The sequence below is a fragment of the Oncorhynchus keta genome, chromosome 14 (assembly GCF_023373465.1).
Source record: "Oncorhynchus keta strain PuntledgeMale-10-30-2019 chromosome 14, Oket_V2, whole genome shotgun sequence".
NCBI classification, from domain to species: Eukaryota; Metazoa; Chordata; class Actinopteri; order Salmoniformes; family Salmonidae; genus Oncorhynchus; species Oncorhynchus keta.
The window spans coordinates 71,081,835-71,108,980 of record NC_068434.1 but is presented as its reverse complement, the minus strand read 5'-3'; the positions used below and the strand labels follow the sequence as shown (position 1 = coordinate 71,108,980).

The 27,146-nt window shown below is 47.7% G+C and overlaps 2 pseudogenes; both read left to right on the top strand.

Moving 5' to 3' along the window:
- LOC118393950 (spondin-1-like) overlaps window positions 1–13,140 on the top strand; it is a 14,778-nt pseudogene extending 1,638 nt beyond the window's left edge.
- Window positions 11,945–27,146, top strand: part of LOC127907084 (spondin-1-like) — a 22,163-nt pseudogene continuing 6,961 nt past the window's right edge.

The window sequence follows — 27,146 nt, the reverse complement described above, 5'->3', positions numbered from 1 at the left end:
TCTCTCTTCCCATCTCCAGGCATGGGAGATTAGAACCAGAGCTTGAGAAACAGTAGAATGAGTTAACCCAGCTCAGCATAATCGTCCTCCATGTTGCCTTTTCTTTCTCTCTCTCTCTCATGGGAAAGCTGCACAGATGGAATCATAAGCAGATTTGATCAGTAGTGGCATTTTCAATAAATCAATAAGGCTGCAGTTGAGATTCTTCCAAGTGAATTGTCGCACCTGAACATGTCCCAGGGACATACATGTTTAAATTGATTTGAGTCAGACCAGTGTTTCAATAGCACATCACTTAGTGAGGAGGGGCTTAGGCACTCAACACACACGTGAGGCAACACATAACTAGTTGAACATTTGTGTTTATGCCCTTCACTCGATGAATGTATTTCTCCTCTCTCTCTCTCTCTCTCTCTCTCTCTCTCTCTCTCTCTCTCTCTCTCTCTCTCTCTCTCTCTCTCTCTCTCTCTCTCTCTCTCTCTCTCTCTCTCTCTCTCTCTCTCTCTCTCTCTCTCTCTCTCTCTCTCTCTCTCTCTCTCTCTCTCTCTCTCTCTCTCTCTCTCTCTCTCTCTCTCTCTCTCTCTCTCTCTCTCTCTCTCTCTCTCTCTCTCTCTCTCTCTCTCTCTCTCTCTCTCTCTCTCTCTCTCTCTCTCTCTCTCTCTCTCTCTCTCTCTCTCTCTCTCTCTCTCTCTCTCTCTTCCCATCTCCAGGCATGGGAGATTAGAACCAGAGCTTGAGAAACAGTAGAATGAGTTAACCCAGCTCAGCATAATCGTCCTCCATGTTGCCTTTTCTTTCTCTCTCTCTCTCATGGGAAAGCTGCACAGATGGAATCATAAGCAGATTTGATCAGTAGTGGCATTTTCAATAAATCAATAAGGCTGCAGTTGAGATTCTTCCAAGTGGTGTCACCTGAACATGTCCCAGGGACATACATGTTTAAATTGATTTGAGTCAGACCAGTGTTTCAATAGCACATCACTTAGTGAGGAGGGGCTTAGGCACTCAACACACACCTGAGGCAACACATAACTAGTTGAACATTTGTGTTTATGCCCTTCACTCGATGAATGTATTTCTCCTCTCTCTCTCTCTCTCTCTCTCTCTCTCTCTCTCTCTCTCTCTCTCTCTCTCTCTCTCTCTCTCTCTCTCTCTCTCTCTCTCTCTCTCTCTCTCTCTCTCTCTCTCTCTCTCTCTCTCTCTCTCTCTCTCTCTCTCTCTCTCTCTCTCTCTCTCTCTCTCTCTCTCTCTCTCTCTCTCTCTCTCTCTCTCTCTCTCTCTCTCTCTCTCTCTCTCTCTCTCTCTCTCTCTCTCTCTCTCTCTCTCTCTCTCTCTTCCCATCTCCAGGCATGGGAGATTAGAACCAGAGCTTGAGAAACAGTAGAATGAGTTAACCCAGCTCAGCATAATCGTCCTCCATGTTGCCTTTTCTTTCTCTCTCTCTCTCATGGGAAAGCTGCACAGATGGAATCATAAGCAGATTTGATCAGTAGTGGCATTTTCAATAAATCAATAAGGCTGCAGTTGAGATTCTTCCAAGTGAATTGTCGCACCTGAACATGTCCCAGGGACATACATGTTTAAATTGATTTGAGTCAGACCAGTGTTTCAATAGCACATCACTTAGTGAGGAGGGGCTTAGGCACTCAACACACACGTGAGGCAACACATAACTAGTTGAACATTTGTGTTTATGCCCTTCACTCGATGAATGTATTTCTCCTCTCTCTCTCTCTCTCTCTCTCTCTCTCTCTCTCTCTCTCTCTCTCTCTCTCTCTCTCTCTCTCTCTCTCTCTCTCTCTCTCTCTCTCTCTCTCTCTCTCTCTCTCTCTCTCTCTCTCTCTCTCTCTCTCTCTCTCTCTCTCTCTCTCTCTCTCTCTCTCTCTCTCTCTCTCTCTCTCTCTCTCTCTCTCTCTCTCTCTCTCTCTCTCTCTCTCTCTCTCTCTCTCTCTCTCTCTCTCTCTCTCTCTCTCTCTCTCTCTCTCTCTCTCTCTCTCTCTCTCTCTCTCTCTCTCTCTCTCTCTCTCTCTCTCTCTCTCTCTTCCCATCTCCAGGCATGGGAGATTAGAACCAGAGCTTGAGAAACAGTAGAATGAGTTAACCCAGCTCAGCATAATCGTCCTCCATGTTGCCTTTTCTTTCTCTCTCTCTCTCATGGGAAAGCTGCACAGATGGAATCATAAGCAGATTTGATCAGTAGTGGCATTTTCAATAAATCAATAAGGCTGCAGTTGAGATTCTTCCAAGTGAATTGTCGCACCTGAACATGTCCCAGGGACATACATGTTTAAATTGATTTGAGTCAGACCAGTGTTTCAATAGCACATCACTTAGTGAGGAGGGGCTTAGGCACTCAACACACACGTGAGGCAACACATAACTAGTTGAACATTTGTGTTTATGCCCTTCACTCGATGAATGTCTCTCTCTCTCTCTCTCTCTCTCTCTCTCTCTCTCTCTCTCTCTCTCTCTCTCTCTCTCTCTCTCTCTCTCTCTCTCTCTCTCTCTCTCTCTCTCTCTCTCTCTCTCTCTCTCTCTCTCTCTCTCTCTCTCTCTCTCTCTCTCTCTCTCTCTCTCTCTCTCTCACTGTCTCTCACTGTCTCTCACGTTCCCTTCCCTCCCCAGACGACACTCCAGAGACATGCATCTACTCCAACTGGTCTCCTGGTCAGCCTGCAGCTCAGCCACCTGTGACAAGGGCAAGAGGATGAGACAGAGGATGCTGAAGGCCCAGCTGGACCTCAGTGTACCCTGTCCTCACACCCAGGACTTTGAGCCCTGCATGGGGCCCGGCTGCAGCGACGAGGGTCAGTATGTACCTTTCGAACAAAGGTTCACAATACTGTGTTTGCCTCCTGAGCTAAAGCCGATATATTAGCTCAGGGTGCTAATGCAAGTCTTCGTCTCAGGCAATGTTTCTCAACACGTGAGCGTGGTTCACCGAACCACCCCGTTTACACAAATTTATATTGACATGAACAGATATACTACAATAAAATCTAGGATACAATCTGAAATGTGTATTTCTTGTTGCTGTCTTGGTGTACAAACACCCATCTAAAAACAAACTTCAACATCCGACCCTCAAGTCCCTCTAGGAGCTTCATTAGTGTTGACGTCATCTTTGTTAGCATTTCATAGGTTATTGCAAAGAACACAGGGGAAGGTAAAATCTGGTTTACTGCAGGTCTTTATTGGTGTTGGGTCATCGATAAAGCCCCCAGCTCGTTGTAGCTCAGACAATAAAGTTGTAGCAGCATAGAGGTGAGAGGGACACTGTGTTTCTGAGACAAGCCTATAAAATGTGTAATGGGCTAAAGCTGCCGGGGAGGCCACAGTGGATACTAAGGCTTTATTAAAAGACACATAACAAGTTATGAGAATACACACAGGGCGTCACGTCTTTGCTGCTTGCAATGAAACATTAATGAATAATAAAATGTGTGTGTGTGTGTGTGTGTGTGTGTGTGTGTGTGTGTGTGTGTGTGTGTGTGTGTGTGTGTGTGTGTGTGTGTGTGTGTAAGAGACCATGTGTGTGTATGCATCATTCTGTGTTTGTGTGCATGTGCGTGCACACACACACACACACACACACACACACACACACACACACACACACACACACACACACACACACACACACACACACACACACACACACACGGGCTCTTACTCTCGGCTCTTATTCATGATTTGCTTATTATTAATGATTCATTGATGATTTGCTCATCTTATTAATGATGAGCTTCTTTATAGGGCAGAGTTTAATGAGTCTTTCAGTCTGGAGAGGGAGGGTTTAGATATAAATCCATGTGAGTCTCACCCAGAGCGGCTCTTATCCTCCCTCCCTCCCACCTGAACATAATGCAACAACAGCAGGGGTTGTTATTAATGAGGAGAAACATGTCTGTTGCATAAATATGTTCACAGCTTATGCATTTTCTAAGCTCTTGGGTAACACTGTAGGTACAGGTGTACTGTTACAAGCTCTTCGGTAACACATTTACATTTTTACATTTAAGTCATTTAGCAGACGCTCTTATCCAGAGCGACTTACAAATTGGTGCATACACCTTATGACATCCAGTGGAACAGCCACTTGCATCTAAATCTTTTTTTTTTTTGGGGGAAGGATTACTTACCCTTACTTACCTATCCTAGGTATTCCTTGAAGAGGAATACTGTGCCAGTGGAGAGAGCGGAGGAGGCGGGGTGACGTGAGAGAACTTGGGAAGGTTGAACACCAGACGGGCTGCGGCGTTCTGGATGAGTTGTAGGGGTTTAATGGCACAGGCAGGGAGCCCAGCCAACAGCGAGTTGCAGTAATCAAGACGGGAGATGACAAGTGCCTGGATTAGGACCTGCGCCGCTTCCTGTGTGAGGCAGGTCGTACTCTGCGGATGTTGTAGAGCATGAACTTACAGGAACGGGTCACCGCCTTGATGTTAGTTGAGAACGTCAGGGTGTTGTCCAGGATCACGCCAAGGTTCTTAGCGCTCTGGGAGGAGGACACAATGGAGTTGTCAACCGTGATGGCGAGATCATGGAACGGGCAGTCCTTCCCCGGGAGGAAGAGGAGCTCCGTCTTGCTGAGGTTCAGCTTGAGGTGGTGATCCGTCATCCACACTGATATGTCTGCCAGACATGCAGAGATGCGATTCGCCACCTGGTCATCAGAAGGGGGAAAGGAGAAGATTAATTGTGTGTCGTCTGCATAGCAATGATAGGAGAGACCATGTGAGGTTATGACAGAGCCAAGTGACTTGGTGTATAGCGAGAATAAAGAGGGCCTAGAACAGAGCCCTGGGGGACACCAGTGGTGAGAGCGCGTGGTGAGGAGACAGATTCTCGCCACGCCACCTGGTAGGAGCGACCTGTCAGGTAGGACGCAATCCAGCGTGGGCCGCGCCGGAGATGCCCAACTCGGAGAGGGTGGAGAGGAGGATCTGATGGTTCACAGTATCGAAGGCAGCCGATAGGTCTAGAAGGATGAGAGCAGAGGAGAGAGAGTTAGCTTTAGCAGTGCGGAGCGCCTCCGTGATACAGAGAAGAGCAGTCTCAGTTGAATGACTAGTCTTGAAACCTGACTGATTTGGATCAAGAAGGTCATTCTGAGAGAGATAGCGGTAGAGCTGGCCAAGGACGGCACGCTCAAGAGTTTTGGAGAGAAAAGAGAGAAGGGATACTGGTCTGTAGTTGTTGACATCGGAGGGATCGAGTGTAGGTTTTTTCAGAAGGGGTGCAACTCTCGCTCTCTTGAAGACGGGAGGGACGTAGCCAGCGGTCAGGGATGAGTTGATGAGCGAGGTGAGGTAAGGGAGAAGGTCTCCGGAAATGGTCTGGAGAAGAGAGGAGGGGATAGGGTCAAGCGGGCAGGTTGTTGGGCGGCCGGCCGTCACAAGACGCGAGATTTCATCTGGAGAGAGAGGGAGAAAGAGGTCAGAGCATAGGGTAGGGCAGTGTGAGCAGAACCAGCGGTGTCGTTTGACTTAGCAAACGAGGATCGGATGTCGTCGACCTTCTTTTCAAAATGGTTGACGAAGTCATCTGCAGAGAGGGAGGGGGAGGATTCAGGAGGGAGGAGAAGGTGGCAAAGAGCTTCCTAGGGTTAGAGGCAGATGCTTGGAATTTAGAATGGTAGAAAGTGGCTTTAGCAGCAGAGACAGAGGAGGAAAATGTAGAGAGGAGGGAGTGAAAGGATGCCAGGTCCGCAGGGAGGCGAGTTTTCCTCCATTTCCGCTCGGCTGCCCGGAGCCCTGTTCTGTGAGCTCGCAAGGAGTCGTCGAGCCACGGAGGCGGGAGGGGAGGACCGAGCCGGCCTGGAGGATAGGGGACATAGGGAGTCAAAGGATGCAGTAAGGGAGGAGAGTAGGGTTGAGGAGGCAGAATCAGGAGATAGGTTGGAGAAAGTTTGAGCAGAGGGAAGAGATGATAGGATGGAAGAGGAGAGAGTAGCGGGGGAGAGAGAGCGAAGGTTGGGACGGCGCGATACCATCCGAGTAGGGGCAGTGTGGGAAGTGTTGGATGAGAGCGAGAGGGAAAAGGATACAAGGTAGTGGTCGGAGACTTGGAGGGGAGTTGCAATGAGGTTAGTGGAAGAACAGCATCTAGTAAAGATGAGGTCAAGCGTATTGCCTGCCTTGTGAGTAGGGGGAAGGTGAGAGGGTGAGGTCAAAGAGGAGAGGAGTGGAAAGAAGGAGGCAGAGAGGAATGAGTCAAAGGTAGACGTGGGGGGAGGTTAAAGTCGCCCAGAACTGTGAGAGGTGAGCCGTCCTCAGGAAAGGAGCTTATCAAGGCATCAAGCTCATTGATGAACTCTCCGAGGGAACCTGGAGGGCGATAAATGATAAGGATGTTAAGCTTGAAAGGGCTGGTAACTGTGACAGCATGGAATTCAAAGGAGGCGATAGACAGATGGGTAAGGGGAGAAAGAGAGAAAGACCACTTGGGAGAGATGAGGATCCCGGTGCCACCACCCCGCTGACCAGAAGCTCTCGGGGTGTGCGAGAACACGTGGGCGGACGAGGAGAGAGCAGTAGGAGTAGCAGTGTTATCTGTGGTGATCCATGTTTCCGTCAGTGCCAAGAAGTCAAGGGACTGGAGGAGGCATAGGCTGAGATGAACTCTGCCTTGTTGGCCGCAGATCGGCAGTTCCAGAGGCTACCGGAGACCTGGAACTCCACGTGGGTCGTGCGCTGGGACCACCAGATTAGGGTGGTCGCGGCCACGCGGTGTGGAGCGTTTGTATGGTCTGTGCAGAGAGGAGAGAACAGGGATAGACAGACACATAGTTGACAGGCTACAGAAAAGGCTACGCTAATGCAAGGAGATTGGAATGACAAGTGGACTACACGTCTCGAATGTTCAGAAAGTTAAGCTTACGTAGCAAGAGTCTTATTGACTAAAATGATTAAAATGATACAGTACTGCTAAAGTAGGCTAGCTGGCAGTGGCTGCGTTGTTGACACTACACTAATCAAGTCGTTCGTTGAGTGTAATAGTTTCTACAGTGCTGCTAATCGGGGCTAGCTGGCTAGCTAGCAGTGTTGTTTACGTTACGTTGCGTTAAAAGAACGACAATAGCTGGCTAGCTAACCTAGGAAATCGCTCTAGACTACACAATTATCTTTGAAACAAAGACGGCTATGTAGCAAGCTACGATCAAACAAATCAAACCGTTGTACTGTAATGAAATGAAATGAAAATGTGATACTAACTGTGGAGCGAAGCGGAATGCGACCGGGTTGTTGTTGGCTAGCTGTTAGCTGTTGGCTAGCTAGCAGAGTCTCCTACGTTAAGGACGACAAATAGCTGGCTAGCGAACCTCAGTGAATTAAGATAATCACTCCAAGGCTACACACACTAAACTACACAATTATCTTGGAAACAAAGACAGCTATGTAGCTAGCTAACACTAGACTAATCAAGTCGTACAGTTGAGTGAATAGCACTACAGTGATGCTAATCTGTGTGCGTTAGCTAGCGCTTGCTAGCTCCTGGGCGAATAGCAGTGAAGGCTACGTTAGGGCGACGAAATACGATAATTATGCAATTATCTCTGATACAAGGACGGCTATGTAGCTAGCTAAGAAGAATTGCTAAGATTAGACAAATCAACCGTTGTACTAAATGAAATGTAATGAAAAAGTTATACAACCTGCAGAGCGAAGTGCGAATGCGACCGCTCGCTCCAACCCGGAACCATTAAATATAACACTGTGGGTACAGGTGTACTGTTACAAGCTGTAGGGTAACACTGTAGGTACAGGCGTACTGGTACAAGCTGTAGGGTAACACTGTAGGTACAGGTGTACTGTTACAAGCTGTAGGGTAACACTGTAGGTACAGGCGTACTGGTACAAGCTGTAGGGTAACACTGTAGGTACAGGTGTACTGTTACAAGCTGTAGGGTAACACTGTAGGTACAGGCATACTGGTACAAGCTGTAGGGTAACACTGTAGGTACAGGCATACTGGTACAAGCTGTAGGGTAACACTGTAGGTACAGGCATACTGGTACAAGCTGTAGGGTAACACTGTAGGTACAGGCATACTGGTACAAGCTGTAGGGTAACACTGTAGGTACAGGCATACTGGTACAAGCTGTAGGGTAACACTGTAGGTACAGGCATACTGGTACAAGCTCTTGGGTAACACTTTGGGTACAGGCATACTGGTACAAGCTCTTGGGTAACACTTTGGGTACAGGCATACTGGTACAAGCTGTAGGGTAACACTGTAGGTACAGGCATACTGGTACAAGCTCTTGGGTAACACTTTGGGTACAGGCATACTGGTACAAGCTCTTGGGTAACACTTTGGGTACAGGCATACTGGTACAAGCTCTTGGGTAACACTTTGGGTACAGGCATACTGGTACAAACTCTTGGGTAACACTTTGGGTACAGGCATACTGGTACAAGCTCTTGGGTAACACTTTGGGTACAGGCATACTGGTACAAGCTCTTGGGTAACACTTTGGGTACAGGCATACTGGTACAAGCTGTAGGGTAACACTGTAGGTACAGGCATACTGGTACAAGCTCTTGGGTAACACTTTGGGTACAGGCATACTGGTACAAGCTCTTGGGTAACACTTTGGGTACAGGCATACTGGTACAAGCTCTTGGGTAACACTTTGGGTATAGGCATACTGGTATAAGCTCTTGGGTAACACTTTGGGTACAGGCATACTGGTACAAGCTCTTGGGTAACACTTTGGGTACAGGCATACTGGTACAAGCTCTTGGGTAACACTTTGGGTATAGGCATACTGGTCTTGGGTAACACTTTGGGTACAGGCATACTGGTACAAGCTCTTCTAATGGCCATGAGCTGACATAGATGCTCATAGTCTCCTATTGTCTTGTTATGATAAATGAGACTAACAGGAGGTCCCATGATGTAGATGCATTATACACTGGTTGATTATATAAAGTATGATGTGGCTACTAACACTGTAAGGACATTAAAATCCTGAATGCAACTCAAATGCCATAACTAACTGTGACCTTCTGCACTTTGCCCCCGACCTCTCAGAAGGGTCCACCTGCACGATGTCAGAGTGGATCACCTGGTCTCCGTGCAGCATGTCATGTGGGATGGGCTTGCGGTCCAGGGAACGCTACGTCAAGCAGTTCCCTGACGATGGCTCTGTGTGTACCTTGCCTACTGAGGAGAACGAGAAGTGTATTGTGAACGAGGAATGCAGTGAGTAGCTTTCACCCCTGAAATCAATGGTTCACAAAGTCATTTATCACAAACATTGCTGCGTTTAGCAAAGTTTTCTTTTAAATCAGGTAAAATAACATTTTCCGAGGTATAGGACACTTTTGATTAATCTGTGTATGCGCTTTCATATAAACAAATCTATGTATTTCTAGGCTGTAGATAAATGAGGCTCATTGTGTGCATCAATTCTCAGTGGAAGAGCATCTGCTAAATTATTCAAATGTACTGTTCAAACTATTAGGATGATGTATAATTATGCCTGATTACAGGACAAAGTAATGCATATGTGGATTAAGTTCTGTCTCTCCCATTGAACACACCCACTCCCCCTCTCTTCCTCTCCCCACCTCCCTCCTCTTCCCTCTCCCCTTTCTCATTCCCTCCTCCTCTTCCCTTCCCCCCTCCGCCTTTTCCCCTCTTAACTGTCTGATCTCCCCTCTCTTTAGCACCCAACAGTTGTCTGGTGACAGAGTGGGGTGAGTGGGACTCCTGCAGTGCCACCTGTGGGCTGGGTATGAAGAGAAGGGAACGCATGGTGAAGATGCCTCCCCGGACGGCTCCATCTGTGGGGCTGAGGTGCTGGAGGTGGAGAAGTGCATGATGCCAGAGTGTCGTGAGTAACACACACACACACACACACACTCCCGCACACACACTCCTGCACACACACACAGTCACACACAGATAAGCATATGCAGGCTCATACAAACAAACACACACATGCACACACACGCTCATCTGTACACACATGAACACTTGAACACACGCACGCACACACTATCACTCACACCACAACAAATGCCAACCAGATGAAATCGGATTGACAATGATTTTGTGTGTGTCCTGTGTGCACAGACACCATCCCTGTATGCTGTCTCCGTGGTCTGACTGGAGTGACTGCAGTGTGACGTGTGGGAAGGGCATGCGGACGAGGCAGCGCATGCTCAAGTCTCCTGTGGAGCTGGGAGAGTGTACAGAGGACCTGGAGCAGGTGGAGAAGTGTATGCTGCCAGAGTGTCGTAAGGAACATTCACACACGCACACACATTGGAGTGAATCTACTTTCTTCATGTGTGGACACACCAACTGAAACAGTACTTCACATGTGTAGTTCATAATAATGCTGATTATTATCTTCATTGTGCAACCGAGCATCCATCTGCTTATAATACACTCTCTATCATATCCACATGCACACACACACGCCACAAGCACACTTATAACACACTTGGCTTGTTAGTGTGTACACATCTTTATGTCATCTGCGTTAGGAGTGCCCATAGTCTCATCTCCAGCCCAAACTCTCCCAGATAGGGTTATCGTGAGAATACCCTGGTGGAGTATTAGCAGGTTTATATGAGAGGGAACATTGGAACCCAGAAGTGCCCATGTGCTCTCACATTTAAGCCTGACTTAATAGGTTATATATATATTCTAGTCAGGTACGGGACTGGCAGACACATTACCATAGGAAAATACTCTCTTTCTCCTGTTCCCTAGAAAATGAGGGAGCTAATTTAAGGGCTCTATTGTGAAGAATGGGATTAAAAGGCAGAAATAACCAGCTTTAACTTTGGCAGACGTCATTGTATTGGGGTGAAAAAGCTTGTTAACTGGTCTTCCCTCAGTCTTAGTGAGGGGATAAAGCTGGCCGTATTATTCTGGCCAGCCCTAATCATCCTTGCAGTTCGTAAGAATGTTCCCGTTATGGACATAAGTCAGAGAATCTGTTTCCAGGGGATTCATATTGTGTTATGTTTAGAAAAAGGAACACTAATGCAAAGTCATGACGTGTATCTTCAAGCTTTCATCCCATATTAACTCTTCACCTTTCTTACTCCACCCTGTCCCCCTATCCTCTCTCTCTCTCGCTCTCTCGCTCTCTCGCTCTCTCTCTCTCTCTCTCTCTCTCTCTCTCTCTCTCTCTCTCTCTCTCTCTCTCTCTCTCTCTCTCTCTCTCTCTCTCTCTCTCTCTCTCTCTCTCTCTCTCTCTCTCTCTCTCTCTCTCTCTCTCTCTCTCTCTCTCTCTCTCTCTCTCTCTCTCTCTCTCTCTCTCTCTCTCTCTCTCTCTCTCTCTCTCTCTCTCTCTCTCTCTAGCAACAGACTGTATGGTGTCAGAGTGGACGGAGTGGTCTGAGTGCAACAAATCCTGTGGTAAAGGTCACATGATCAGGACACGCATGGTGAAGCTGGAGCCTCAGTTCGGAGGGGACTCGTGTCCCGAGACTGTACAGAGGAAGAAGTGTAAGATCAGGAAGTGTAACCGTGGCGGTGGCCAGGGGACAGGTCAACAGCGACGAGAAGAAACGACGCAAGGAGGCGAGGGAGAAGAGGAGGAGCAAACAGGGGGCGACAGGGGGAGGAGACCACGTCGACCGCTGAACACCCAGGTTGGTGGGACTCCACTCTGACCAGATTCTTTTAATCAGCGTATGCGTACTTCTTTTGACCTTCCCCGATTAAGACAAACAGGGTAATGTGTTTACATGACTATTGTATGATCTACCTACTGCCATGATCAGTTTAATATTGCATTATTAGTGTGCATGTAAATGTACTCATAGAAAACTAAATCACAGTCAGTTTTGATAGTCATTATCTTCAATATGATATTTGCTATTATTTAACAAGGAACACATTTCCATGAAAATGTATAAAATGTCTTTCTCCATGCCTTCTCTCTCTTTCTCTTTCTCTCTGGTCAGGCTGTAAGATGAGGCCATGGTCCAGCTGGACGGACTGTACCAAGCTGTGTGGCGGGGGGATTCAGGAGCGTCTCATGACAGCCAAGAGGAGGCTTAAGAGCGCCCAGCTCCCCAGCTGCAAGGACAGGAAGGAGATCCGAGCGTGTAACGTGCACCCCTGCTAGATGGACCAAGTTGGGCGGGACGGGATGGGATGGGTACGGAGTGGGTGGAGGTTGCCCATAAACACTGGTGTGAGCTCAGTTGTTTTCCCCTCTGACAGTTCAGATTAGGTTTGGGGATTGTAAGCTGATTCTAGATCTGTGCCTATGGGCAACTTGGTTATGTGACGGAGCGTGAGGTGGCATAGTGTCACTCAATGATCCAATGCACTCTGTTTAGGACTGGCACGGACCTTAATCTCTCTTGGTTTTATCCAGGGCTGAGTCTGAAGATTTTAGATTGGGGAAGGGGCACTGGTTCTGTATACACCTCTAGTCAGAGTTTGGAAAGAGTTTAGCAAATTCTGAAATGACCCATCCTTCAAGGTCAAAGGTCATGTGTTATTTTACAAGAAGGAAGGAAGGAATTCCCTTGGTCTCTTCTCGAGCCTAAAACAAACAGCCATTTCGAGAGAGGATCTAGGCTTCCCAAAATAATGCCTAGCCTCTGATGAACCTGACTGATTTTCCTCTGTTCGTAAATTAACTAGCTCTGTTACATATAGGATTCTTCTGCAAGATTACTGTAAACTTGTTGTGGTATAATATTCTTGAATAATGATAATGTTGAAAACACCAATTGATTTAATAAGCGATAGTACTGTTAGGCTATATCCTGTAGTATCCTCTTTGGTAGTGTATATTATCCCAGAACTTAAAGCACAGTTACCCAGCCATTCCAGCATTTTATAATCCTTCAGAAAAAAATATGTTTCTAGGATCAAGAAATCTCCTGTATGACTTTTTACTCAGCTGTACTACTGTTCATGTAGACACACCGCAACAGAAATCTCTATGATTTTGTGCATTGTTATTATAAGATCATTTTTTTATTTTTTTTTGCTGTGGATGTTTTGATAGGAATATCACCCAATAGTCTTACCAAAGTCTTGTGTAGGTGTTTTTTACATGTCTTTTACTTCTCTTTTTTCTCTGCTCCTCTAACATATTAATATTTTGGAATATATCACCTTTACAATAAAAGTAAATGTTAGAAATTGTCATACGGATGTTTATTATTCTTTGAATACCATTTATATTGAGGTAAACGTATTATATTACGTTGAGGTCCATATTCATGCCAGGGTTTACATACCATACATAAACCAGTGCACTTCATACTCTTGGCCACTAGATGGAGTCTATAAACTGATTAGAAGTGAGTTCCTTTTCATTTTTTTATTTTTATTTCACCTTTATTTAACCAGGTAGGCTAGTTGAGAACAAGTTCTCATTTACAATTGCGACCTGGCCAAGATGAAGCAAAGCAGTTCAACAGATACAACAACAGAGTTACACATGGAATAAACAAACATAGTCAATAATACAGTAGAAAAAGTCTATATACAGTGTGTGCAAATGAGGTAAGATAAGGGCGGTAAGGCAATAAATAGGCCATGGTGGCGAAGTAATTACAATATACCTATTAAACATTGGCCCTGTCCGGGGTGTCCTCGGATGGGGCCACAGTGTCTCCTGACCCCTCCTGTCTCAGCCTCCAGTATTTATGCTGCAGTAGTTTGTGTCGGGGGGCTAGGGTCAGTTTGTTATATCTGGGGTAATTCTCCTGTCCTATTCGGTGTCCTGTGTGAATCTAAGTGTGCGTTCTCTAATTCTCTCCTTCTTTCTTTCTCTCTCTCGGAGGACCTGAGCCCTAGGACCATGCCCCAGGACTACCTGACATGATGACTCCTTGCTGTCCCCAGTCCACCTGGCCATGCTGCTGCTCCAGTTTCAACTGTTCTGCCTTACTATTATTTGACCATGCTGGTCATTTATGAACATTTGAACATCTTGGCCATGTTCTGTTATAATCTCCACCGGCACAGCCAGAAGAGGACTGGCCACCCCACATATGCTCTCTCTAATTCTCTCTTTCTTTTTCTCTCTCGGAGGACCTGAGCCCAAGGACCGTGCCCCAGGACGACCTGACATGATGACTCCTTGCTGTCCCCAGTCCACCTGACTGTGCTGCTGCTCCAGTTTCAACTGTTCTGCCTTGTTATTATTCGACCATGCTGGTCATTTATGAACATTTGAACATCTTGGCCATGTTCTGTTATAATCTCCACCCTTCACAGCCAGAAGAGGACTGGCCACCCCACATAGCCTGGTTCCTCTCTAGGTTTCTTCCTAGGTTTTGGCCTTTCTAGGGAGTTTTTCCTAGCCACCGTGCTTCTACACCTGCATTGCTTGCTGTTTGGGGTTTTAGGCTGGGTTTCTGTACAGCACTTTGAGATATCAGCTGATGTACGAAGGGCTATATAAATAAAATTTGATTGATTTGATTGATTGATTGAGTGATAGATGTGCAGAAGATGAATGTGCAAGTAGAGATACTGGGGTGCAAAGGAACAAGATAAATAAATAAATACAGTATGAGGATGAGGTAGTTGGATGGGCTATTTACAGGTGGGCTACGTACAGGTGCAGTGATCTGTGAGCTGTTCTGACAGCTGGTGCTTAAAGCTAGTGAGGGAGATATGAGTCTCCAGCTTCAGTGATTTTTGCAGTTCGTTCCAGTCATTGGCAGCAGAGAACTGGAAGGAAAGGCGGCCAAATGAGGAATTGGCTTTGGGGGTGACCAGAGAGATATACTTGCTGGAGCGTGTGCTACGGGTGGGTGCTGCTATGGTGACCAGTGAGCTGAGATAAGGCGGGGCTTTACCTAGCAAAGACTTGTAGATGACCTGGAGCCAGTGGGATTTGGTGACAAAACAGATGGCACTGTGATAGACTGCATCCAATTTGTTGAGTAGAGTGTTGAGGCTATTTTGTCGATGACATTGCCGAAGTCGAGGATCGGTAGGATAATCAGTTTTACGAGAGTATGTTTGACAGGTAGAGTCAGTAAACCAGTAGGTGCCCATCTAAGCCTGTGCCATTTCAATACACTTTGGTCATACATAATACTGTAACAGCATACTTGTCTATCATGACCCATTTTTCTCAACCCATAACCAGAGATATGTGAGTGTCTAGGCAGGGAGCTGCATAAGCAGCACAGTAACACTGGTCTGCAAAAGGATGTGTGATGCAGTACATACACACATTGACCAGACGGTGGCAGAAGATACCTATTTAGTGTTGAGCCTTGAGGTGTTGAGGGTTTTATTTCTTTAGACTTCAGGCAACACTGTGATTAGTGCTGAGTGTGTGTAAAAGTCCACATATTAGACCACTTCACTCTGTCAGAAATGTATGGAAATCCAACATCAGTCTCATACAGTGAGACATGTGCCTCGTCCCATCAACGTTTGTCCCTGGGCCATGCTCAGTATCCAAACATTAGGAAACGCTGTAGATATAAATGTCATGAATAGAGCTGACATGATTCCTTATTATACATGTCAGAGAGGCATGTTTGTTCTACATGCTATATTTCTACATGCTATCTGAAAGCTGCACAACGATGTGCCTTGCTAAATGCACCCAGGTTGCTCATAGTCTGAGCTTGTCTTCTAAAGATATTCACAGTGACACAATCAGGGGCAGTTAGTTGCCAGCTTTGCTCATTAAAGCAACATGCTTTGGTTTCAATTGGTGTCTCCATTAAGTAGTATTTCCCTTAAACCAAGCAGAAGTAAAGAGAGGGGAAATAAGTGAACAGAGATGTCATCCACTGGCAGCCATCTTGAAGAAATGAGTCAGACTGATTTAAATCAACCTTTGACAGCCTGGGGATATGATGGTGTCCTATGGGTGGTGGACTTCAGAGGGAAAAGGTGAATAATGCAACACAAACACACTTTACAAAGATATACACAATGCCATTGCCATAACAACCACACATTTGGTTCACACTGTAGCTTTGGGAGTCTTCCAACATGAATTGTCAAGGTGATATTTGCTGACATATACACTAAATATCCATGGTGATAGTGGCTAAATGGGAGAAGAGAGATGTGAGATAAAGAGTTGCATAAGATCGCTGTTGCCGTCTTTGTACTCAGATGAGTGATGCTGTTGATGTGTGAGTGTGTGTGCGTGCGTGTTTGCATGTGTGTGTGTGTGAGTGAGAATGCAGCACACGGCGACTCGCCTCAAAGCGCTGCCCCCGGACCTCATCAGGCCTCGTTTTTTGCATTCACTGTTGCCACAGCAACCACTCACAGCAGATCATAAGCAGCTCTCCAGGACTCGCCACTGCGGGCCTATTTGAAACTTTGCCCACAGTAAATAGGGGCGGTGCTACAGCTTTACACACACAGACTGGGGGCAGTGCAGTGGTCGAATGTGTGGGAGTGTTTCAGAGTACCCATAAGGCATCCGTCAACATGAACTGTCTCTTCTCTGACAGAGGGCCGGCTTGCTGGCTTCTCTCCACCTTCTCTCCCTGTTGGCAACAAGGCAGGATAGGTCGGCTCAAAATAGATGTGATGTCTACCTCTCTATCTCAGACTGCCTTTAGGCTACTGCTGCTGAGATCTCAAGTCGACTGATGAAAAACCTTGAGTCCAATGAGAAGTATTGCTTCGGTATGTGAAGTGATCTGTGGTATAAACATTGATAAAGCCACTAGTAGGAAGGAAAAGCCTATTTTGTGCTGCAATGGCACTGCATAATGTATGGTGAGACTCTATACATTCCTCTGCATTCCTCTCACTCTGATTGACTTACGATGTAAAATGACTGTGCATAGTGTGAAATTTCGCATGAATAGTTTTACATTTCTATTAACAGTAGAGACTGAAAAAGTAATGTGGAAATGGAGCTGGAAGAAACAAAATAGTAAATCCGCCCTAACATCATGATGCTGTACTGTAATTGATGACTTATGGTGATATATCATCCCAGAGTAATCTAAAACATTCATTATGAGACATTTAATATGAAATACACATCTTCCCCTGGGTCTTTTGGTGTTATTTGAAAAGTAATTGTGCGCATTGAGATTCAGGCAATAAAGTGTTTTGGTCCTGCATCTGTTTTCAGTGTCTTTCCGAAAACACATCTAAATAAACCCAACACTTGTTTTAAAACACAGCAGGTGGCTGCTTGTACATATGGAGATTGTACAATTCCTGATATGGAGTCAGTCCGAAAATGCCAAAAGCCCTAGAGCTGAAAGCAATAACTGTTGCTATAGGAGCTGTGATAACACATTGTGATGTGGTTTGTTTAACTACCACACAAAGGGGAACCTAGTAGATAAGCAATGGAATTCCAATTTGGCCAATTGCATTATGCAAATGTTGCATGCTTTGAGTGAATATTCATGTGAATACTAATTTATGACCAAACATGGCTATTCTTATTGGGTACTTGTATGAGCTCTGATCAAATATATCAAATGACTGGAAACCTAATATTACAGGTATTTTACAGTATAAGCGCCTTACACCCTCTCATTTGGCAAATGTGTATTTTCTTTCATTCTCATTTAAAGGGTGTCTGAATTCTCTTTTTAGCTGCAGTGATCAGAATGGCTTGAGCTGCAGAAGCAGGGCATGGAAAGGGTTAACCACATACACATCTCAGTCTAGTGTGTCTAAAAGGAGAGATGTGTCTCTGAGATAATTGTCCTGTGATCTGCCACACAGGACAATCAGCCCACTCGCTGACAGACCGCTGACAGACCGCTGACAGACCGCTGACAGACCGCTGACAAACCGCTGACAGACTGCTGACAGACCGCTGACAGACCGCTGACAAACTGCTGACAGACTGCTGACAGACCGCTGACAGACCGCTGACAGACCGCTGACAGACCGCTGACAGACCGCTGACAGACCGCTGACAGACGCTGACAGACCGCTGACAGACTGCTGACAGACCGCTGACAGACCGCTGACAGACTGCTGACAGACCGCTGACAGACCGCTGACAGACCGCTGACAGACCGCTGACAGACCGCTGACAGACCGCTGACAGACCGCTGACAGACCGCTGACAGACCGCTGACAGACCGCTGACAGACCGCTGACAGACCGCTGACAGACTGCTGACAGACCGCTGACAGACCGCTGACAGACCGCTGACAGACCGCTGACAGACTGCTGACAGACCGCTGACAGACCGCAAGAGGAAAGAGAAAGAAAAGGAAAATAAAAAAAACAATAACTTGATTTTCAATTTTCAAACTGCATTGGGAAATACTGCAGCTCCTTCCTTCCTTCCCTTCCTTCCCTGGCCAGGCTCTCTATCCGTCTGACAAGGAGTCAGAGGAAATAACATTTCATAAACCAATAAGCCAGGGTAGTAAAAATCAATACGAAGACCAGACCTCCGGAAGCTCTTTTCCACAAATGTATAGACCTCAATTGGGCTCCATGGCAGTGATATAGTCATATAGGGAGGGAGGTGATGGTGGGGAGTACGGACTACTGCTGTTCATTTGAATATTTTTGCATATGAAGAGTGATATGTGGCATGGCAGAACAGGGCCGATGTCTATAGACTGGCACAGAACTACTGACCTGCAATTCCATCATTTAATGCCAGTGGTGTAAAGTACGTCGTTCTTTTGGTATCTGTACTTTACTTTACTATTCATATTTTTGATGACTTTTACTTTTAATCCACTACATTCCTAAAGAAAATAATGTATTTTTACTCCATACATTTACCCTGACACCCAAAAGTACATTTTGAATGCTTTTAGCAGGAGAGGAAAATGGTCCAATTCATGCACTTATCATGAGAACATCTCTAGTCATTACTACTGCCTCTGATCTGGCAGACTCACTAAACACAAACACTTTACTTTTCAAACTTAAGTATATTTTCACTATTACATTTACTTTGATACTTAGGTATATATAAACCAAATACTTTAAGACTTTTACTCAAGTAGTATTTTACTGGGTGACTTTCACTTTTACTCAGTCATTTTCAAATAAGGTATCTTTACTTCTACTCAAGTATGACAATTGCGTACTTTTTCCACCACTGTTTAATGCCTAGTCAATCTTTGCTTTGAATAGCGTGGATGACCATTTGCATCTGCCTTTAGACTGGAGAGAAGCACGATGGGCACATCTAAGGTGGGTCAGTCTCAAAGAAAGTAGAAGAATTCTGGCCATTTTCATGGAGTAATGAATAGAGACACTGGAAATGGTTTTGTTTTTCCATGTTCACTGGCCCAGCATATTACATGTATATAATATGCAGTAAATCTGCTGGCAAGTGTCATGTAGAGGCTCAGTCAGTCAATATCATGGTTGTGTTTAATTTATAATTTGATATGTATAGTTTGTTTAGTCTCGTTTACATTTTTATATAAAATGTTCTATTTTATTTACTGTCTTTCTTCCCCCATTGCTGAAAGAGAAAAGGAAAGCCCCATCCTGGCGACAGCAGAAAACAAATTCCCTGTCATGTTATCTTGCTGTTGCTTGGGAAACGCGTTTCACGGGGGAATTCACCACGCACTCATCAGAAATTGACTGCTGTTCCACAGCAATGCCAAAGGACTCCAAACAATGTGACGGTTGCCTTGGTAGCCGCTGGTCATTGTTTAATTAAAAGCTAGAGGAACGGATGAGTGCAGAAATAATAAGAGTGTTTAATAATGTATTAAATAATAAAGATGATCGTTAGACATAACAAATGTCTGGCGTAACCTAAACCCAAACGATCCTTTTCTCTCCCTCAAGCCTCAATCAAATCTAATAATTGAGTTGTTTCCTCTCCACTCGCTATTTGTTTGTCTCTCACTCTTTCTGTTAGCCATGATATCAACAAAGTGGAGGTCCATGAAGTCCACAAATATAGAATATTCCATATCTTATTGGACAAGAGAAAACCCAACATGTGGGTGGTCAAGCCTGAGAAAGAATGTATCGGTTAGTCTGAGGGTGTATCCATATGTTGGTGTGTTGGATTCTTCCCCCGTGGTGTGACACCTCCTGCTCACACACACACACACACACACACACACACACACACACACACACACACACACACACACACACACACACACACACACACACACACACACACACACACACACACACACACACACACACTAGAAACCCACATGTACAGTCATGGAAAGAGTACACACACTCACACCCATTCCTCTCTCTCCCACACTAACATTCATCCATCTGCTCTTCTGCATTTAGATAAAGAGTGTTTGCTATGTGGCTGTAGGGTCTCTGTCTCACAGCCTCTCCCCACGGTTCTCACTTATACATACCCTCACACTCTGCTGGCTCACCGCTCTTATCTCACCACCCCAACACATAACTCAAACACCAAGAAGGGTGTCTGTTACGGATACAGGTATTTTGTGAGTATCCTGTGTGTGTGTATTTATTTTATCTCCGTCTCCCCTCGCAGGTGGCAATCATCAATCCCCAATCAGTCATCAATCAGTCACTAATCAGAAGACACACCTCCTCCTGTTTCCATTACCCTATCACATTCCCTTTCCCTTGGTTTAAAAACCCTGTCTGTTGTTTCCTCTGGAGCTCAATCTCTCTGTCAATGCCATCTGTCTGTAGATGTCTTGTTTGGTTTTTGCATCTACATGTCACTTTGTCCCCACCTGTGAGTATTGGTTTTGTTATGGTGTTTGTTTGACGGTGGGAAAGGGGGTACCAAGATAAGTCGCCCATGGGCATACGCTACCCGTCGGAATACTTTGTATAAAAACACTAGTTAGAACTGGGCGGACCACCCACTGTATTTTTGGTTAGTTAGTTAGCTGTTGGTGAAGTAGCTTAGGGTGTTTTTGGATACTTATTGTTTCTTTCCTTGGGTCCAGCTCAGCCCCTTTTCCTGCTCCCCCATTACTGTGTGTTTTCAAATAAACCATGAGTGTTTGACGGTAATTTAATTGTCTGTGGTTATTTCGTTCTCACTCTTACTTTTTCACTATAATTTGCATGAGTTATGTTACGGGTCTAGTTACCATCCCCCCTAGACTGTCGGGCCAAAAGGGATTCGTAGCAGTGTCTATGCCCAGTCAGGAACCACAAGCTAGTCTGAGGGATCTGGACTCACACCCAGAAAGTGTAATAGTTTGGCCTGCATATATACAGTATAGATGTACATTACCAGTCAAACGTTTGGACACATAGTTTTTCTTTGTTTTTACCATTGTATAATAATAGTGAAGACATCACAACTATGAAATAACATATATGGAATTATGTAGTAATCAAAAAGGGTGAAACATTTTTTTATATTCTTCAAAGTAGCCACCCTTTACCTTGATGACAGCTTTGCACACGCTTGGCATTCTGCCAACCAGATTCACGAGGAATGCTGTTCCAACAGTCTTGAAGGAGTTCCCACATATGTTGAGCACTTGTTGGCTGCTTTTCCTTCACTCTGCGGTCCAACTCATCCCAAACCATCTCAATTGGGCTGAGGTCGGGTGATTATGAAGGCCAGGGGCCTCATTTATAGACATTGTATGCACAAAAGGTGTAAGCCACTTTCTAAGCATTTATCATAAAACAAACTTGACGGGAGAATATGCGGTCCTCCACATACACTTTGACCTATATGTCTGCACAAACTGGAGATACCATTGTGTAAAATAAGTCGAAATATTACGTCTCACGTTCTATATATGAAGAGTTCCCTGCAGTGCACACAAAACACACAGCATGATTTAGGATCAAAAATACAAATGGAGATATCTGCTTTTGCAAAATAACCCCTCAAATGTTGTACAGTTTAATCGGGAAGCACATTTAATTGGATCTGTAATTATTAAACAATACCTGCATGTTATGACATGTATTCTCATAAATAAGGTAAACAGTGAGACGTATTACATTTAAACTGATGCCGTTTTCGATGCCTCAGCCAGGCAGATAGGAGTGCACAGTTTCATATATTGTTATCACATGTTCGTTGCTGTCACACCCTGGCCATAGTTTGCTTTGTATGTTTCTATGTTTTGTTTGGTCAGGGTGTGATCTGAGTGGGCATTCTATGTTGTGTGTCTAGTTTGTCTGTTTCTGTGTTTGGCCTGATATGGTTCTCAATCAGAGGCAGGTGTTAGTTATTGTCTCTGATTGGGAACCATATTTAGGTAGCCTGTTTGGTGTTGGGTTTTGTGGGTGATTGTCTCCTGTGTCAGTATTTGTACTACACGGGACTGTTTCGGGTTTTCACATTTCTTGTTTTTGTAGTTTATTCATGTATAGTTTCTTTATTAAAGAACCATGAATTATAACCACGCTGCATTTTGGTCCGCCTCTCCTTCCCAGGAAGAACCCTGTTACAGTTGAGCAGAAATGTCAATGTGATAATGGCCCTGTCATTGTCAGTTACAATTGTCAGTTACAGGGTAATCAGGGTAATTGACAATCAAATGGGTGGTTATTAAAAGGCATGCAATAACAATGCCTAATGACACACAATGGCTGCTTTGGCACTGTTGGAAGATTTGGCGAATGGAATAATTCGGGGAGAGTGAATTTTCAGAGACCAGCAAGATTTACTGGCCAATGATGATGAGTGGCTTATAAGCCGGTTTCGATTACCAAGAGCTGTTCTCTTGGATCTCTGTGCTGTAGTGGGCTCAGCTTTACAGAGAAGCACCCGCAGAAGCCAAGCCGTGCCTGTCCCACTTCAACTCATTGGCAACCTCTAATAGCACCAATGGTGTCTCTTTGCGTTTGCAGGACTGCATCTGTGAGGACATGGCCGCTGGAGGATTGTGGAGGCGACGGGGCGGGGCGCACTCAGCTCCTGCTCTGCTGCAGCACCACCGACCCCACTGGAACACTCAGCTCCTGCTCAGCTGCAGCACCACCGACCCCACTGGAACACTCAGCTCCTGCTCAGCTGCAGCACCACCGACCCCACTGGAACACTCAGCTCCTGCTCAGCTGCAGCACCACCGACCCCACTGGAACACTCAGCTCCTGCTCAGCTGCAGCACCACCGGCCCCACTGGAACACTCAGCTCCTGCTCAGCTGCAGCACCACCGACCCCACTGGAACACTCAGCTCCTGCTCAGCTGCAGCACCACCGACCCCACTGGAACACTCAGCTCCTGCTCAGCTGCAGCACCACCGACCCCACTGGAACACTCAGCTCCTGCTCTGCTGCAGCACCACCGACCCCACTGGAACACTCAGCTCCTGCTCAGCTGCAGCACCACCGACCCCACTGGAACACTCAGCTCCTGCTCAGCTGCAGCACCACCGACCCCACTGGAACACTCAGCTCCTGCTCAGCTGCAGCACCACCGACCCCACTGGAACACTCAGCTCCTGCTCAGCTGCAGCACCACCGACCCCACTGGAACACTCAGCTCCTGCTCTGCTGCAGCACCACCGACCCCACTGGAACACTCAGCTCCTGCTCTGCTGCAGCACCACCGACCCCACTGGAACACTCAGCTCCTGCTCAGCTGCAGCACCACCGACCCCACTGGAACACTCAGCTCCTGCTCAGCTGCAGCACCACCGACCCCACTGGAACACTCAGCTCCTGCTCAGCTGCAGCACCACCGACCCCACTGGAACACTCAGCTCCTGCTCAGCTGCAGCACCACCGACCCCACTGGAACACTCAGCTCCTGCTCAGCTGCAGCACCACTGCGCTATGTGTTAAGACAAATTACTCACTCAATTCAACTTGCCAACAAATCTACAATCACATAATCTGGACTGATATAGGAAAGGCAAATGATCCATACTGTACTTTCTCAGCCAATACAAAAAAGTTCCCATCGTGTGTTTGCATCTTTATTTCCATCTAACTTTGATTTAAACAGGACTTTAAGGTCTTGACTGTTTCACAGCTGGTTAGAGTGGTCAGGTGTTGAAGTGATTTATACTTAGAATTGGAGAGCTTTGAGACTCTGATATTCAGTTTTAGCGCCAGGTTTTTTCCATGACAACATAACCTGTGTTATACTGTGTCATATCCATGTTATTAAGCACTGTACATGTCCCATGTAGCTCAGTTGGTGAGCATGGCGCTTGCAATGCCAGGGTTGTGGGTCCGATTCCCATGGGGGACCCGTACGAACAAGTATGAATATGTATGCACTCACTACTGTAATTCGCTCTGGATAAGAATGTAACGAGTTTCCTCCTCTTCTTCCGAAGAGGAGAGGCGAAACGGATCAGAGGACCAATACGCGGCGTGGTAATTTTCCATGGTACTTTTTAATGCTATCAGGTACACATGAACAAACTAACAAAACAAAAAATGTGAAAACTCAAATTACAGTCCTATCTGGTGCACACACAGAGACAGGAAACAATCACCCACAAACACACAGTGAAACCCAGGCTACCTAAGTATGATTCTCAATCAGAGACAACTAATGACACCTGCCTCTGATTGAGAACCATACTAGGCCGAAACATAGAATTTCCCAAAACCTAGACAAACAAACATAGACTACCCACCCAACTCACGCCCTGACCATACTAACTAAACACAAAACACAGAAAATAAAGGTCAGAACGTGACAGTACCCCCCCCCAAAGGTGCGGACTCCGGCCGCAAAACCTTGACCTATAGGGGAGGGTCTGGGTGGGCATCTGTCCGCGGTGGCGGTTCTGGCGCGGGACGCGGACCCCACTTCACCATTGTCTTTGTCCGCCTCCGTGGCTTTCTCACCATGGCAACCCCTCTCAATGACCCCACTGGACAGAGGGGCAGCTCGGGACAGAGGGGCAGAAGCTCTGGACAGAGGGACAGGGGCTCTGGACAGAGGGACAGGGGCTCTGGACAGAGGGACAGGGGCTCTGGACAAAGGGACAGGGGCTCTGGCGCCTCTGGGCTGAGGGGCTCTGGCGCCTCTGGGCTGAGGGGCTCTGGCGCCTCTGGGCTGAGGGGCTCTGGCGCCTCTGGGCTGAGGGGCTCTGGCGCCTCTGGGCTGAGGGGCTCCGGCAGCGGCGCCGGACAGGCGGGAGCGCTCCGGCAGCGGCGCCGGACAGGCGGGAGGCTCCGGCAGCGGCGCCGGACAGGAGGGACAGCTCCGGCAGCGGCGCCAGACAGGCGGGACGCTCCGGCAGCGGCGCCAGACAGGCGGGACGCTCCAGCAGCGGCGCCGGACAGGCGGGACGCTCGGCAGCAGCGCCGGACAGGCGGGAGGCTCCGGCAGCGGCGCCGGACAGGCGGGACGCTCCGGCAGCAGCGCCAGACAGGCGGGACGCTCCCAGCGCCGGACAGGCGGGAGGCTCCGGCAGCAGCGCCGGACAGGCGGGAGGCTCCGGCAGCGGCGCCGGACAGGCGAGGCTCCGGCAGCGGCGCCGGACAGGCGGGAGGCTCCGGACAGGCGGGAGGCTCCGGCAGCGGCGCCGGACAGGCGGGAGGCTCCGGCAGCGGCGCCGGACAGGCGGGAGGCTCCGGCAGCGGCGCCGGACAGGCGGAGGCTCCGGCAGCGGCGCCGGACAGGCGGGAGCACCTGCAGAGAGGAGACAGAGAGACAGCCTGGTGCGTGGAGCTGCTACAGGAGGCAGCGGCGCCGGACAGGCGGGGACGCTCCAGCAGCGGCGCCGGACAGGCGGGAGGCTCCGGCAGCGGCGCCGGACAGGCGGGAGGCTCCGGCAGTGGCGCCGGACAGGCGGGAGGCTCCGGCAGCGGCGCCGGACAGGCGGGAGGCTCCGGACAGGCGGGAGGCTCCGGCAGCGGCGCGCCGGACAGGCGGGAGGCTCCGGCAGCGGCGCCGGACAGGCGGGAGGCTCCGGCAGCGGCGCCGGACAGGCGGAACGCTCCGGCAGCGGCGCCGGACAGGCGGGAGCACCTGCAGGGAGGAGACTGAGAGACAGCCTGGTGCGTGGGGCTGCCACAGGAACTACCAGGCTGGGAGACTTTCAGGAGGCTTGGTGTTAGGAGGAGCCTGAAAGACCGGGCTGTGGGGGAGCACTGGAGCTCTGGTGCGCAACCTTGGCACCACTTCCCCAGGCTGGACAACTACTCGAGCCCGGACCCTCAAGAGTGCAGGCACAGGTTGAACCGGGCTGTGGGTAAGCACGGGAGATCTAGTGCTTACTACACGCACCTCTCCCCTAGGCTCCCTCCCACAGTTGCCCGGTACGAGCGGGAGCGCAGGCAGAGGACGCACTGCACCCTCCCAGCGCCCGGAGACACAGCACGCAGAGCCGGCGCAGGATAACCTGGACCAAGACTGCGTACCGGCGACCAGACCCGCTGAGCAGGCACCATACGCCCTGGCTCAATGCCCACACTCGCATGGCACTCTCGGGGGGCTGCCCTATAGCGCACCGGGCTATGGACACGCACTGGCGACACCGTGCGCTCAACCGCATAACACGGTGCCTGACCAGTAATGCGCTGCTCATAATAAGCACGAGGAGTGAGCTCAGGTCTGCTACCTGGCTTAGTACCACACCTCGTGTGCCCCCCCCCCCAAAAAAATTTGGGGCTGCCTCTCGTACCTGTCGCACTGCCGTGCTGGCTCCTCATATTGCCGCCGATCAGCTTTCGCTGCCTCCAGCTCTGCTTTGGGGCTGCGATTTTCCCCAGCCAACCTCATTCTCCTGTAACCTTCCTTGCATTGCTCCATCGAATCCCAGGCGGGCTCCGGCACTCTCCCTGGGTCGACCGCCCACCTATCTATCTCCTCCCAAGTTGTGTAGTCCAGATTCAGCTCTGATGCTGGCCGCTGTTGTTGTTGCTGCTGCTGCTGTCGTCGCTGTCCTTTACCACGCCGCTTGGTCCGATTGTGGTGGGTGATTCTGTAACGAGTTTCCTCCTCTTCTTCCGAAGAGGAGAGGCGAAACGGATCAGAGGACCAATACGCGGCGTGGTAATTTTCCATGGTACTTTTAATGCTATCAGGTACACATGAACAAACTAACAAAACAAAAAATGTGAAAACTCAAATTACAGTCCTATCTGGTGCACACACAGAGACAGGAAACAATCACCCACAAACACACAGTGAAACCCAGGCTACCTAAGTATGATTCTCAATCAGAGACAACTAATGACACCTGCCTCTGATTGAGAACCATACTAGGCCGAAACATAGAATTTCCCAAAACCTAGACAAACAAACATAGACTACCCACCCAACTCACGCCCTGACCATACTAACTAAACACAAAACACAGA